The sequence below is a fragment of the Scomber scombrus genome, chromosome 20 (assembly GCF_963691925.1).
Source record: "Scomber scombrus chromosome 20, fScoSco1.1, whole genome shotgun sequence".
NCBI classification, from domain to species: domain Eukaryota; kingdom Metazoa; phylum Chordata; class Actinopteri; order Scombriformes; family Scombridae; genus Scomber; species Scomber scombrus.
Window position 1 is genome coordinate 19,428,124 of NC_084989.1, and position 14,177 is coordinate 19,442,300.

Sequence of the window (14,177 nt, forward strand, 5' to 3'; positions counted from 1 at the left end):
AATAAGTTATATGGGCGTTAGAGGGACAATGCACAACTTCAGGTAGAAAGCAATTAATGGTGTCAGTGGAGAAACAGCTGAATAAATGTCAGGTACAAAGTTACTGGAGGCGACAAAATGAATATCAGCTCAAACAAAGAAAAATCTGGCAAGTTTAATTTACCACAAACATAACAAGACACAAATAAGTCCTATTTTGGTTAAAGTTTAAAGCGAAGTTAGAAACATTGTATCACTTCTTTTGTAGTTTTCCCTTCCAGAGGTGTCAAGGAGCAGAAATACAAACTGTGTCAAACTGCCATTGCAATGCACATTGTGGTCAGAAGGGGGATCACATGCTGCCTTCAAATGCTCCTGAATGTGGACACTGGTTGGCCAGGGTCTGCATAATGCCAGCTTGTTTCAGTACTGCCAATTATATGGCCACCTCCTGGATGTAATAGGAGGTGACTACCACCTGCTTGGAGAGACACCATACAGAGATAAAGGGCACTTATCCCAGAGGCAGAAGAAATTCAACACACTCACCTAAAAAAAAAGCCCAGGTGGTAATCACAGCTGCATGCTCAAACAATTTCCTTCTGAGGGCAGAAGGGCATCAAATGGAGGATTGTGAAGATGCGGAGGGCAACAATGGCAATGAATGTCAAGCAGTAGACACTGAAAATACTTGGCTACAGGTCAAAGAAAAGCAGATGGAGTTGCTTTACTTTTGGTTTAGGGTGATTTAAGTTCTGTTCAACTACTTTTGTTTGGCTCTAAGTTTTCAGAAGTTTTTCTTTCATAAAAGGATGAAAAGGAAAAAAAAATACATAAAAAGGCACAAAGATGATCAAGCTTGCATTATTTCCTTGCAGCATAGACTACATCATGCCATTAAAAAACTAAATAGAAGCTAAGCAGTCACCAAAACATGGTAATAAGTTCCTATTTTATCTTTGTTAAAGCAGCAGCAAATTGTACTGTAATTCTACTGTAAATGAGAGTCATGAGAAAACAAAGCTACTTCAAACCAGTAAAAATACCTGGCAACAGTAAAGCTACTTTGTATCCAACATGGCTGGTAATATTAAGATCCAATGAATACCGATTTTAGAAATGTTCGAAGATAACATTTTCTTTTTGATTAACAAACTGGACTCAACTCATCTGTTGTGCTAATTCAAGTTGATGTGACACTAAAAATGTCCACAATTAAAAATATCAAATAACTTTTTGATTATCATCGTTGAATGGTCAGTCTGGACCAGCTCCACCCTTGGATCAGAAGAAGAGAAAGCTACTGTCACCACTCAGTTCAGTTTAGTTCAGTTCAGTTTTTATTGTCATTCATTCATGTAAAAAATAAGAAGGAACGACATTTGTTACTCAGGTCCAGCAGCGTACAAAATAAATATAATTAAGCCCAAGTTAGTAGCAAATATGCCTGTCTACTTCTTGTTATCCACACTTTTTTTGTATCAAAGAATACAAACCCATAAAATAGCAAATATCAAGTTTTCCTACTCCCAAAAAAAAGCAAATATCAGTACCAAAACAAACCTGTGTTTTAATTGCATTTACTTACTGTCAAATGCTTCTGCTTCAAAGTTGTATCCTTTAACCAGCCTTTCTGCAGATACCTTTCTCCTCATTTCTACCTTATTTAATACAGGAGATTGAAAGTGTTCATCCTTTTTTTTTCATTAGACCAGTTAGAAGCAAAATTGCTTTGTGCGTCTAGGGCTTTTTATCTACATCACACAATAGATTAGTCACAGAAAATATGTCAATGTTAAAATTGTGTTAGGAAAGAGGAATCAACTTAAAATGTACCTTTATGCATTTGTTGGGGGTTTGAGACTGGTGTTAACTTTGGGGCAGAGGCAGGTGATGGTCGAGCAATAGACAAATTCAGTGGTGCACATGTAGCACAACAAGCTAGTGAGACAAGCAAGCTTACACAGAACTACTCTCCGGAGACTGAAAATGTGATTGCTCTTCGGAGCCATTTTTAAACAAATTAATGTGACGATAACCTTCAGGGCAAAAGAACATGTCACCCAGCGTGTCTCACTGATGTGATTTTAATAGTTTTTTGGACAATAGCAAAGTTATGCAGCACAGAGGAATAAAATAGGCTCAAAATCAGGCTTTGTACACACGCACAACATGTGTAAGTAGGATGAGTTCATTGTTGGTTTGGTTCTACACATGAGATTTGTTACCAATAAGAAAATATAGAAAATTGCCAGACATATCCTTTAAAGAGATTTTAACTTCTAAAGCCTGTTAGTTTACACAAAGTATGTTATGCTCTGGAAATGGAAAAATACTTTGCATGCACATATGTAGTCATTACGTGAGATATCCCCTTTGCCTCAGGCCACATGGGGAGTTTTACAGTCCAGTGCTGTGGACCGACACAGAGACAAAATGACTTGTCAGCTCATCCCCCATTAATTATCATCAAGGAATTACCTGTGTGTACTCTTGACATCACATTTTACATTCTGGTGTCATGAGACTTCCAAATTAATTTTAATCAACCTTGACACGCTGCCTCTGCAGACTCTCCGCTGACTCTTCCTGACAGGCAGCTCAGTCATCCACAGAGTATATTTTCATCGCTGCCTTTACAGATTACAAAATAAGTCAGAGAATAATGAGAATACTCTCTAAACGTCCAAGTCTGGCATTTCTCAAAGATTCACCCTGTGAGTTTCCTTCCTCTCTGTTGTCTGTCTGCGAAGTTCCCATCTGAGCACTTTATCACTAGCATCACCTTGATGATCTGCTCAGTGTTTGTGGCAACCCCGGCCATGTGGAGCACATCACAGACCTGGTAAAGCCCCAACAGTCTAATCCTACATGTGGTTACACAAAGGAGAGAGAAAGCTGCTCTGTCCAAACACACGGGTTGCAGATAGGAGTAATGTAGCAAACTTGTCATAAAGTTTAAGTTGGCAGAGTTTCTCCTTTTTTCAAACTTGGTGGTGATTTATGAACAAACCAACATATGGTAAAATCAGGGTGGCTGGCTTGAGAGAGGCTTACCAAAAACATTTTGACAGAAAGGCCTAAAGGATTCTCATGCTCCTATAAACGACTGAAGTCTTTCCTGAAAACAGACTGTGTGTGTGTAAGGCGGCTAAGCCGAGCCAGATGTTGGTGTCTGCTGGAATCGGTGGTGTTCACCTCGCAGTCCTCTGAGCCGTACCCTGTCTGAACTCTGCCGCTGCCCTAATGTCAACCCAGAAGCTGGTGGGTCATCCGTTAGTGTTTGGTTTCACTTCAACATTCCACAACCAACACTTGAAAGTCTGGTCACCTCAGGGGAGGTGCTGCATGCTTGGTTGACTTTTTTTTTCTTCCATATGTTGTGTTATTTATCAGCTGTCCAGCCAGGAAGAGTTTGTCAGTGAGCATGGATTTGTTGGTTCTGAGGTCAAAATGCATTGAGACGTCTAAGTTTAATACCGCTCTAATCCCCCCCGCCTTTTAAAATTAAAGTCAAATGATTACATGTACATAAAATGAGTCACTTGTTGTGACAAACTCAGAGAATTATTACCCGACTCTGCAGTTTCCATAAGCTCTACAGAGCATCCCATCAACATGGCTTTCAGACACAGCGGGAAGCTGTTTTCAGTGGGAAAACTCTGTTAATGGCACTTTACACTACCTGCTGAGCACCGAACAGCAGACTGACAAAGTGAGGGACTAGCTGGTGAACATAATGGCGCTTTTAGCCCATAAAGAGCCAGATATTTCAAAATTGAAGTGTGAATATTTGACTCAAATTCGCCCAGGTGGACGGAAACATAACTCAAAACAAATGCTTATGCTGCTCCATATCTGCTGGATGTGTAAACAGACAACACACGCTCCCGTTATTAATTTAATAGGGTGATAATATGTAAATGTTGTGTTTATAGCTTGTTGGAGGCAAAACAAGGGGTAAATGCTGCCCTGTTTTAATTCTAACTCCAGTTTATTACAACTTATTTCCATAGTTTGGGGTACAATAGTAACAGGTCTCTTTCTGTGTAGAGATATATTCAAAGGTTTATCTGAAGAGTTAGTCAAAGTAAGTGGATATATTTTTAGTAAGAAATTACCTCTTTGTGTTTGAAGAATCTACAAATTAATTTGCTCTTAATCTAATGTTTTTTTAATATACCACGACCTGGATGATTGAGAATCTTCGGAAACATTTGGAAGCTATCTACTTAATTTGAATATCATTATTACATTTTTGCACAGAGAGAGGACTGTGGGTTTTGTCCCCCATCACTTACATTGAAATTGCTTTAGGAAGGGCTCTTTAAATACTGAGTATGAACAGGAGGGATGATTATACATTAAGCTAAACCTGTTTTAATGTTCATATGCACACTGGCTTGTTGAAAGACTTGAAACTTTGCAAACCTGACCTGCTTCAGTAGGATGTGTATATATACTTCAATGTGTACCATCTTGAAAACAGTTTTATGTAAACTTGACAACTAAAAAACTAAACAAAACCTTTAGCACACTTTTAACCTCAAAACCTAACTTGCAACACCTTGACATCTTTTCAACCTCCAAATCACACATACATGCTGGCTGGGTTGCGTCAGCTTTCATATGATAAATGCAGCACTATCATATTTTTATTGAAGACTCTCTAAGATAAAGATATTCTAAATGCTGAGGCACTTATGTGCTGTTTTTGGAGCCTGCTCCGTTTGTCAAAGTCAGTATCACTCATTAGCTTCTCTGACCTCACTGTGCACCCCGCCTGCTACCTAAGCATGCACCAAGTTGTGTTGCAAAGCACTGCACACAGACACACAGACACACACACACACACACACACACACACACACACACACACACACACACACACACACACACTACTGCTCAAATTATTGTGGTATATGCAGAGTCATTTGTATGGATGCATTCAGCAAGATAGTTAATCTGTAAGCGCCCGCCGGAGAAAGCAATTAACCTTACGGACCACCGGGGAGTTGATATGAGTGGGAGAGCATCTCTCTGCCGTTTAAATATACACCAGAGGGACTCAAGCTCACATCCTGCCAGCCTATTATTCATCATCAGCGATTTAAATGGTCTCTTCATGAAGACAGGGCTCACCCGATTCTACCTATACATGTATATATAGTAAACACACACACACACACACACACACACACACACACACACAAACACACACACACAAACACACACACCCCTTGGTATTTATTTCCATACCCAGACTGACTGATCCCATTGCTCTGGAGTTTCAGATTGCCCTGGATGCAGAAATGATTAAGGTCAGCTAAAGAGCAAGAAAATTAAATGCTGCATTCCTTGTGATCAGGGAATTTACAGACACTGGAGGGAACTATGCAGGCAGGGTCCTTGCCCAGACTGGAAAAAGGAGATGTACAGCATGATTATTTTCAATGCTGACATTGCCTGGCCAATTTGTTATAGACAGCTTATTGTGTACTAAATAAGTAAAACAATTTGTTTTTTACTTCTCATTTGTCCTTTCCCATTTCATGGAATAAAGTTGACCTTCGAGCTCCTTTAAATGTCAGAGATTTGGGGGAAACTTTTCACAGCCTGTTCAATATGAATCCCATCCTGTGTTTGTGGCTACTGACCTGCTAGCCCGTTCCCTCATGCATCAGTAACCTCTCTAATGAGGAGAGAAACACCGGCACAGATGGACAAAGGAAGGGAGGAGTTTGCGACAGATGAGTGGATGTGTCAGAAAGGGAGGGTGATGGTGAATTCAGATTTTCTCAAAAAAATAGGGGCATGAAGTCCATACACATATAAGTAAGCCACAAATTGGACTTTTTGATTAGACTTTTTTTTTCTCAGAAGAAAAGCTGCCGTGTAGTTAAAAGTAAAAAAAAAAAAAAAAAAAAAAGAAACAGCCTTTCTTGACCATTACATAATGGATGGTCATTTTATAAGCTTCACTCACCTGCAGATTGCAACGATTAGACAGAGTTTGGAAAGTTCGGAAAGTAAAGAATCAGTCACCTACTAAAATTGACAACATTGTGTAATACTTGAACTGTTGAAAGGGAAAAAGAGTAAAAACACCTCCGCTCTCTCAACTCCAAACCAACATTTTAAAGGCTCTTAGAGGAAACATAATCTGGAATCACACCAGCTGATTTACGAAGCCTCATACTTTGGATTTGAATATCAGCATCTCCTCCATTCAGGCACAAATGACACCATTTGCTTTCCTGTCTAAAGGATTGAATCAATTCAAAGTAATCCAATTAACATGTCAACATGTAGTATGTGATAAAAGATAAAAAGGTTTTGGTGTAGACAAACATTTGTTGAATTGGGGATAGAGCTTTTAAGGGAAAACAGAGATTAAGTATTACATGTGCAGACCTATAAACTGTTATTATATAAGCCATTTAGAGCACAATAAACACAGAGACGTAAATACCAAACTACAGTTCAGTAAAACAACTAAATTGAAGACCTTTCACACTGAACAATATATTTAATGTCCATATTTAGACTACTTTATATGATTATTCTCAGTTGGAACCAACAAGCTAAGTAAAAAAGCATCATTACAGTCTGTTTTCACAGCCCATAAATTCTTTCACAACCTTAAGTCATGCAGAGTAACACTGTGACACTCCGCGTGGAGGTTTGCAGCATCAAACCTGACCACATGGTCTAAACATTTCCCTGTAGACAAGAGTCCTTGGCTTTCACAGTAACATCCGCTTCTGATTAAAGCAAGCCTGTCTCCGGCTTTGTCCTTTTTAAGTCAACATCGGAGCAGACTGGGGCCAGGTTTGGGTTAGGAGGGTGTGCACCTCGACCACAAATCACTGCGACTGATGTGTCTATTAACATGACACCATGTTGCTTTTTTTTCCAGCAGACATAAATGAATGATGCAGATACACACATTCAGAGAATTATGTTAAACACTCTCCAGACAAAAGGAGTAATATCAGATGTATTGAATAGTTTAGTTGTTGAAACAGTTGTGTTTTTGGACTCATCAGAGGTTTTTTGTTGTGTTAGAGTCTGTTTGAGTCAACTCCAAACACAAAAACCCTCAGAAAGCAAATAAACTCACAACAGATGCAATGCGGTGATGAATGATGTCTTTCTGTTTTGCCACAAATACATTAGCATGCGAGCCTGCCGGCCACCTTTTGTGTTTTTACCTCACAACATTTATGAAGTGAATTTCTGAAATCTGAATTTTTTTTGGGTTGATTAATTTATTTGGACTGTGCCATTCCCATCTCAGCCAAACTTTAATTAATTCCTGGTTTCATGTTTATGAATGGAAGATAAATGTGTACGTTGTGCCGCATGATTAATCGTAGAAGTATGCTTCCGGTTTAAGTGAGTAACTGTTTCCAGTAAATTTGGTGAAACTTTCATTAATTGACTTTTCTGGCCATATAGAGACAAATGTGCTCGACAAAAACATAACAAATGCAGACTATGACTTATTACTACCTAATACAGTTATTTTAGCTAATTCAGTTGTCCCTTGACATCCAGCAGACAATGAGCAACATCAGGAAGGTGATGTGTTTTGTGGTTCAAGAATTATTTGACTCACATAACAATTTAATGTGGTTGTGGGTGATTTTAAAGAACCAGGAACGGACTCGGCAGGTATTGAATATAATATTCAGAAGTATGTTTTATTAATCAGTGTATAATCCCATGAAAATAAGAGTGTGTTTCTGTTTCCTTATTCCCTTATGTCTACATAGAGAGTGGATTGCCTTACTCTGAAGCCACAATGTTGCAGCACCATGTTTCTACAGTAGCCCAGAAAAACAAACCAAATAATGGCTCCAGAGAGGGCCTTTCACGTTTTCCCCATGTTTACATGCTATGTGCTTGGAAGGGGAGGAGAGGAGAGGCGAGGGGAAGGGTATTCATTTAGATCCAATCTGCAACCTCACGACTAGATGCCACTAAATGTTACTTTGTTGTAAAGTGTGACAAGCAAGTCACGTTTATTACTGGATCTTAGAACACTGCAGAAGTGCATTGCATTATATACCAAAGAAACATGAAGCATCTCATACTGGCTGCTCCTGTTTTTCACCTAAACAATGTTGACTTTCTTATAGTAATATTTATGGTATTTTCACTCATAGTGTAAAACAGACCTACATAATCCCTCAGGGAACAACAAGCAGGATAATACTGCTTTATTTCATATCTGTCAACATATCAATCTTACACACACGTCATCAGTACGTGTGATTAGACTAATAATAGTATCATCCATATTATGCAGTGACAGTTATATCTCACAATATCTTAACTAAAAGAGGAAAAGAAAGCAAATAAACTCTGGTGCTAGCTCTATCATGCCTCTGTCTTATCTGACTCTTGAGTTTTTCTTTGTTTTCCTTGGTTACCCTCAGACTTTTTCTTTTTGGACTGTGTGGGAGAGGGCTTATTTTCAGTTGAACTCTTTGAGAGGACTGAATTGTTACATTGTTTTTATTATTAGTTGATCTGTCCTGTGTCTTCGTGGTGTTTTTTCTTTGCCGCCCAGTCAGTCTGTGTGTGTGTGTGTGTGTGTGTGTGTGTGTGTGTGTGTGTGTGTGTGTGTGTGTGTGTGTGTGTGTGTGTGTGTGTGTGTGTGTGTGTGTGTGTGTGTGTGTGTGTCTGTCTATATTCTGATTTTCCCTCCACTCTTTCCCTTCACACCCGCCCTGCATCTGCCTCGTTATCCCTGCCCTGCTCCCAGTGTCTTTCCCAGACAATCACTCCCAGTCTGTACTTGTGTCTGGTCACCTGTTCCCCATTCACTCATTAGTTTGGTTAGTATTAAGTCTTGTTTTTTTTGTTAAGTCTTTGCTGGATCCTTTGTCTAGTTTGTTACAGGTCTGTTTCATGTTTATCTGTATTCTGTTTGTTCTGTGTGTTTGGTTTGGCTTAAAAATAAATACAGTTTCCTTCAGCCCTGCATTTGAATCCACCTGCCCCGCTCTCTATTGTGACACATTTCTCACAATTATGAGATCAGATCTATGATTACGTGATAGTTTTCACGTAATTTTGGGATACTAGGTCGTAATTATAAGAAACACTACACACTACAACAAAAGGCCTCCAGTTTTTCTTTTCCTTTTATGAATGCAATACGCTTCCCGTAGGACACTGACCCCAATTTCGGTAGACTGCAGATCGCTTGTGTCTTTGGATGATGTCATGTTTTGTTTGTTTGGGCTGGATGAATATGCTCACTCATGCTGGAGCATATCAGGAGTGGTTGCCAGTTTGCACTGCTGATTGCAGTTTTGATCAAAGTGTTTAGACAATTATACATTCTCACACGTGTGCCTTGAGTAGGGAGACACGTTTCTGGCCACCTGATGAATATTAAGTCCATATTCTCATGTTAGATCATATTTTAGTCTCTACAACTCCTAAAAGGGGATATGTCTCTTAACAGAAGCTGATGCAGTAGGTTTTTATTTCACCACCCTGACCAGCTGATTTTTAACTTTTTGTCCGCCATGTTTTCAGTTGGTTTATCAGAGCTTTTTCCTACAGACAGATGCTATCTAATATAAACAGGTTGTTTAAAAAACAGAATTCATAGACCACATAATCAAAATAAATAGCTCAAAGATGCTGAAAAGCTAAAAAGAACTACAAAACCGGGGAATAATTCATCCTCGCAAGCAAACCCCTCACAATATGCGTAATCATTTGACCCATTAATTTAAAAAATATACTGATTAGACATTTCTTGAAAATGTTTTCAATAAACTCACACACTCGTCTGTTTTTTTCTTCTTCCTGAACTGCTTCTCTGTCCCAATTTCCCTCTCTGATGTCTCTGAAACTCTTCATGTGCTGTGGGTCTCATTTGATCTACAGCATCAGACATCTGCAGCACTGTTCCACTGAAACACCTGTTTTCAATTCAGGCAACCGACAGAAACATTTGATTGTTTCTCACAACCAGGCTTTTTTTTCTCTCTCTCTCTCTCTCTCTCTCTCTCTCTCTCTCTCTCTCTCTCTCTCTCTCTCTTTCCCCTTCCCATTGACTCACTGGCTATTTGTTATGTTTAAGCCAAAGAACAGTTATTCTATAGATAATAGATGGAAGAATAATTTGAACTTGATGAAGACAACTCGGAGGAAAATACAATATATGATTTTCCAGGTATCAAGTCTGCAATTTTGGCACCTTTGCTGCTGAATAAGATTGCTTTCAAATAGGTTCAGTATGTTAGAGATTAAATCGAATGAGTAACGTCTGAATGTTAAACTTTTACCCTTTAACTTAATGGAAAATAATAGCTATTCAGTATGAAATGTTGATAGTCACGATAGTTAGGTCCGCTATAAAATCATCGTGCTTGTCAAGATACTGGAATAAAGGTCACATGGGAGGTCATATTACATGGCTCAACAGGAATGATTTTAGTGCATATTATGCTAAATAACATAAATGTTTATATATATATATGTATAATATTCATTGTAATGTTTGACCCAACTTTGACATTTTTCTTTCAATAAAAAAACACAACACAACCTTTTTACAAGTGAAAGTGAAATTCTCCTTTCTGGCAAAATATATATACATTTTATTTGGTGTTGAACAAGAATACATGCATTGACGTTCCACAAGACATGTGCAAGGGAGCCCAATCACACACACTTGGGCACAAACACAAACACACACAATCACTAAACATAATGAAGTGAGAATAAAGCTGAAGAATTTCAGTGGCGGCTTCGTTGCCAACTCTCTGAAACACTTAATTATGCCTAATTTAGAGGACAGAACACACACAGAGGCAATTAGGAACGATATGCATGGTCAACTTTTCACAGGGAAACAGCATTTAGGCCGAAGAATAACAAAGTATGATGTTTGCACATTCCATAATACTATGTTAAACTATATTTGTGCAAAAACATATGATAGAGGCTGCATGTATTTGAATATCAACACTGTCTACTCAGTGCTTCCTGTTTTCCTTCCTGTCTGACAAATAAAGGCTTTCTATAGTGTAAATATAAAAATCCTGTGTTGTAAAAGGTAAATAAATATAACCAAAAACTTCATAAAATATCCAAAACTCCTGTTTACTGAAACTTTACTACGTTGCATTAGTGTATAATTCTTTCGTGGCAACTCTTCAGATCATTTAAAGGCCTAATGACATAATATAAAACAAGTTTGATACATACATGTTAAATATGTGCAGAGATAAAAGGATATACATTTTAAATGACTCGTACACAAAAGTAGGCATGCCAATTTGTGTGCACACACATATACATACAACTATGAGCACCACTGCACACATATGTACACACACTCATACACACACACACACACACACACACACACACACACACACACACACACACACACATTTTCCATGAAGAATTGGTCGCTGCTCAACCAGCCGAAGTACTCAGAGCAAAAGCAGTACTTACAGTACATCCAAAAAAATTTAACAATTAAAGTTTAAACAAGTGACATATAATATAAATTCAAAGCACTAACATGACAGGATATGTGTTACAGATGAGTACGTTTTTCATCATCCAGTATTCTTCTTCAATTTGGTAAATAGTTGAATCGGCTATGCAATTCAATATTGTGCAAAACTGTCTTTTTGTTCACAAAATGACATGTAAAATAATCACACTGAAACCCAGAGGATTGAAATGTTAGTGCCTCCCTCGTGTTTTATCTGGTTAACTCGTCCACGGATGCAGTCCAGAGTAACATAGACAGCTGTGCCGTTCTGGACCTGAAATGAGGCCCTCAGCCCTATACTGGCCCACTCACTCCCCTCAGGCATATATCCAGAAACCTGCTGAGCCACAGGTCCTGCAAGCCTGCCCTGACCAGAACCCTCCACCCGCTGCAAAGTGAGTTTTACTATATTACAAGAGTGGATGAGCTTCAGGTTGAGGGCTATGTTCGCTGTCCCTTTCTCATGGAAAATAAAGTTCTTCCGGCTGTTTGGCTCACCAGTGCGGGCCAGATGTACCTGTGACGTGTCTGGGCTTATCTGCTGGAACAACAGCGGTTTATTCCTAACTGCACCAAAAGGAAGACCAGTCCTGGACACAGTAGCAGTCAGAGCTGATGACACCGCTTCGGGGATCCAGATAAGGCTCAACATGCTGATCCCAGTGCTGTCCCCGAAGTAGCGGATGTTGCACTGGGATGGCGATGTGATCTCGAAGCCGAGTGTGTCTGCGCTGTCCACGCTCACAGCACCAGAGAGGGTGATGGAGGTGTCCCTGTAGTTGACGCCGGTCTTGAAGGCTTGCACTGTCGCCTGGCCGGTCCCGTTGTGGTTAGTGTAGGCAATCAGGGAGAACCCCTCTCGAATGCAGGTGTGGCCCATTGAGTAAAGCGCCTGCTGGAGGACAAACTTCACCACGCCTCTCTCTGTGAAGCGTACTCCACGGTTGTCATGGGTCAGGCTGATCATGTAGGGGTCGGACACTGAGGTCATGCGGAAAGTTGGGCGGTAGCTGGTCTGGTAGTGTGCCAGCAGTGACATCTGAGCCGTCATAGCAACGGCGCCCGTATCATGCGACAACCAGAGCAGACTGAAAGAGGGAGTGTTGACATCATAGACGTGAATATCCTTGCTCTGGTTGCAGTGCTGATTCGGACTCTTCAGCAGCAGAGTGAAGGTGTGATTAGGTTCTACCTCGATCCCGCTGCTGACGCTCACACCCTGGAAATACTTTCCATCTGGTTGTTCAATGCGAACACCACTGAGGTCCTGACCTTCCTCCTCCTGGCTCATGTTGAGCCTCATGCCCACCTGGAGGAAGTTCCTGCAGCTGTGCTTTATTGCAAAGTTATGATCCAACCACACCAGGCCATGCTGCAAGAAGGTCACCTGCCCCGCTACGTTGGACAGCAGATCGCTGCTCTCCTTGCCTCGGATGTTTAACTGAAGCCCGGGGAAAATGTGGACACCGGAGGTCCTGGCTGGGGGAATTGCAACATTGGCGCCCCAAGACTGAGAGAGTCGGGTCTCTAACAGCTGGCCGCAGACCGAGTCGCTGATGGCTGTGCAGGGGACATTGACAGGCTCTGCATCACAGTCTGAACAGGCCTGGCACTCCTGCAGCTCCTGGTTATAGAAGTAATCTTGACCACACAAGCCCATCAGTGCTTCTCTCTCAGAAACTCCCAAACACCTGAACCCTCCTGTGCAGTAAGAGATGAAAGAAAAGAAAAGAAAGGGAATAAAAATAATGTCAAAAAATGCTTCAATTCTTTTTGTTGTGACCACTGACTCAATATAAATGCTATGTTATTCTGTTCATGATTAGAGAATAGGTTGCTGGTAATTATCAGCAAAATAATAAATGTGTGGAACAAACCTGGAGTGTTGAGGCACTTCACTCGCTCTCCACAAATGGTTGGTAATTCAAGACATTCATCTCTGTCCTGTAATTCATACAAAATAGTTTTATTATCAGGAGTAAAAGCGTTCAGCTGATTTGATTGTAGACTTGTAGATTGTGGACTTTAACTGCAGAGTGTGTTCCTGACCTCATAAATTTGCCTTTTATTTAAAAAACTGAGTTCATTCATCATAAGATCAACCACTCAGGTCTGAGAGCATTTTCACTCACAATCATCTGTTGTTTGTTATATTTTGCTGAAATGGAAACTGCAAAGCCTTTAGCATTTTTTTGATATGCTGAAAGCCACTAGCTGATACCACCTGACCACAGAAACACATTCGCACTTTGCACCGGGTTGGTTTTCACACATCGTCAGTATCTGGGGTTTGAGAGATGTCAGTCTCACCTCATAATACAACTATATTTAACATAAAGCTACAAGGGTGTGACCATGTTTACCAAAAAGCAAATATAATTTACAGTAAAGGGTAATACCTGACACATCCTGTCTGCTGTAGCAGAGCACTGAGAGATCAGGAAGAAGCCTGGTGGACACATTGTGCACTTCTCACACTGAGGTGGGTCTCTTTGAAAATCACAAAACTCCTCTGGTCCACAGGGTGAAGGGCATCCCAGCAGCGGCTGAGGAAAATTAGCCTCCCCAACTACATCCATCACCTTTGAGTCCATGTCCATTTTGTGGACGGCGTAGGACTTCTGCAGGTGGCTGCGGGCCTGGCTCTGAAGACCTGCCAAGT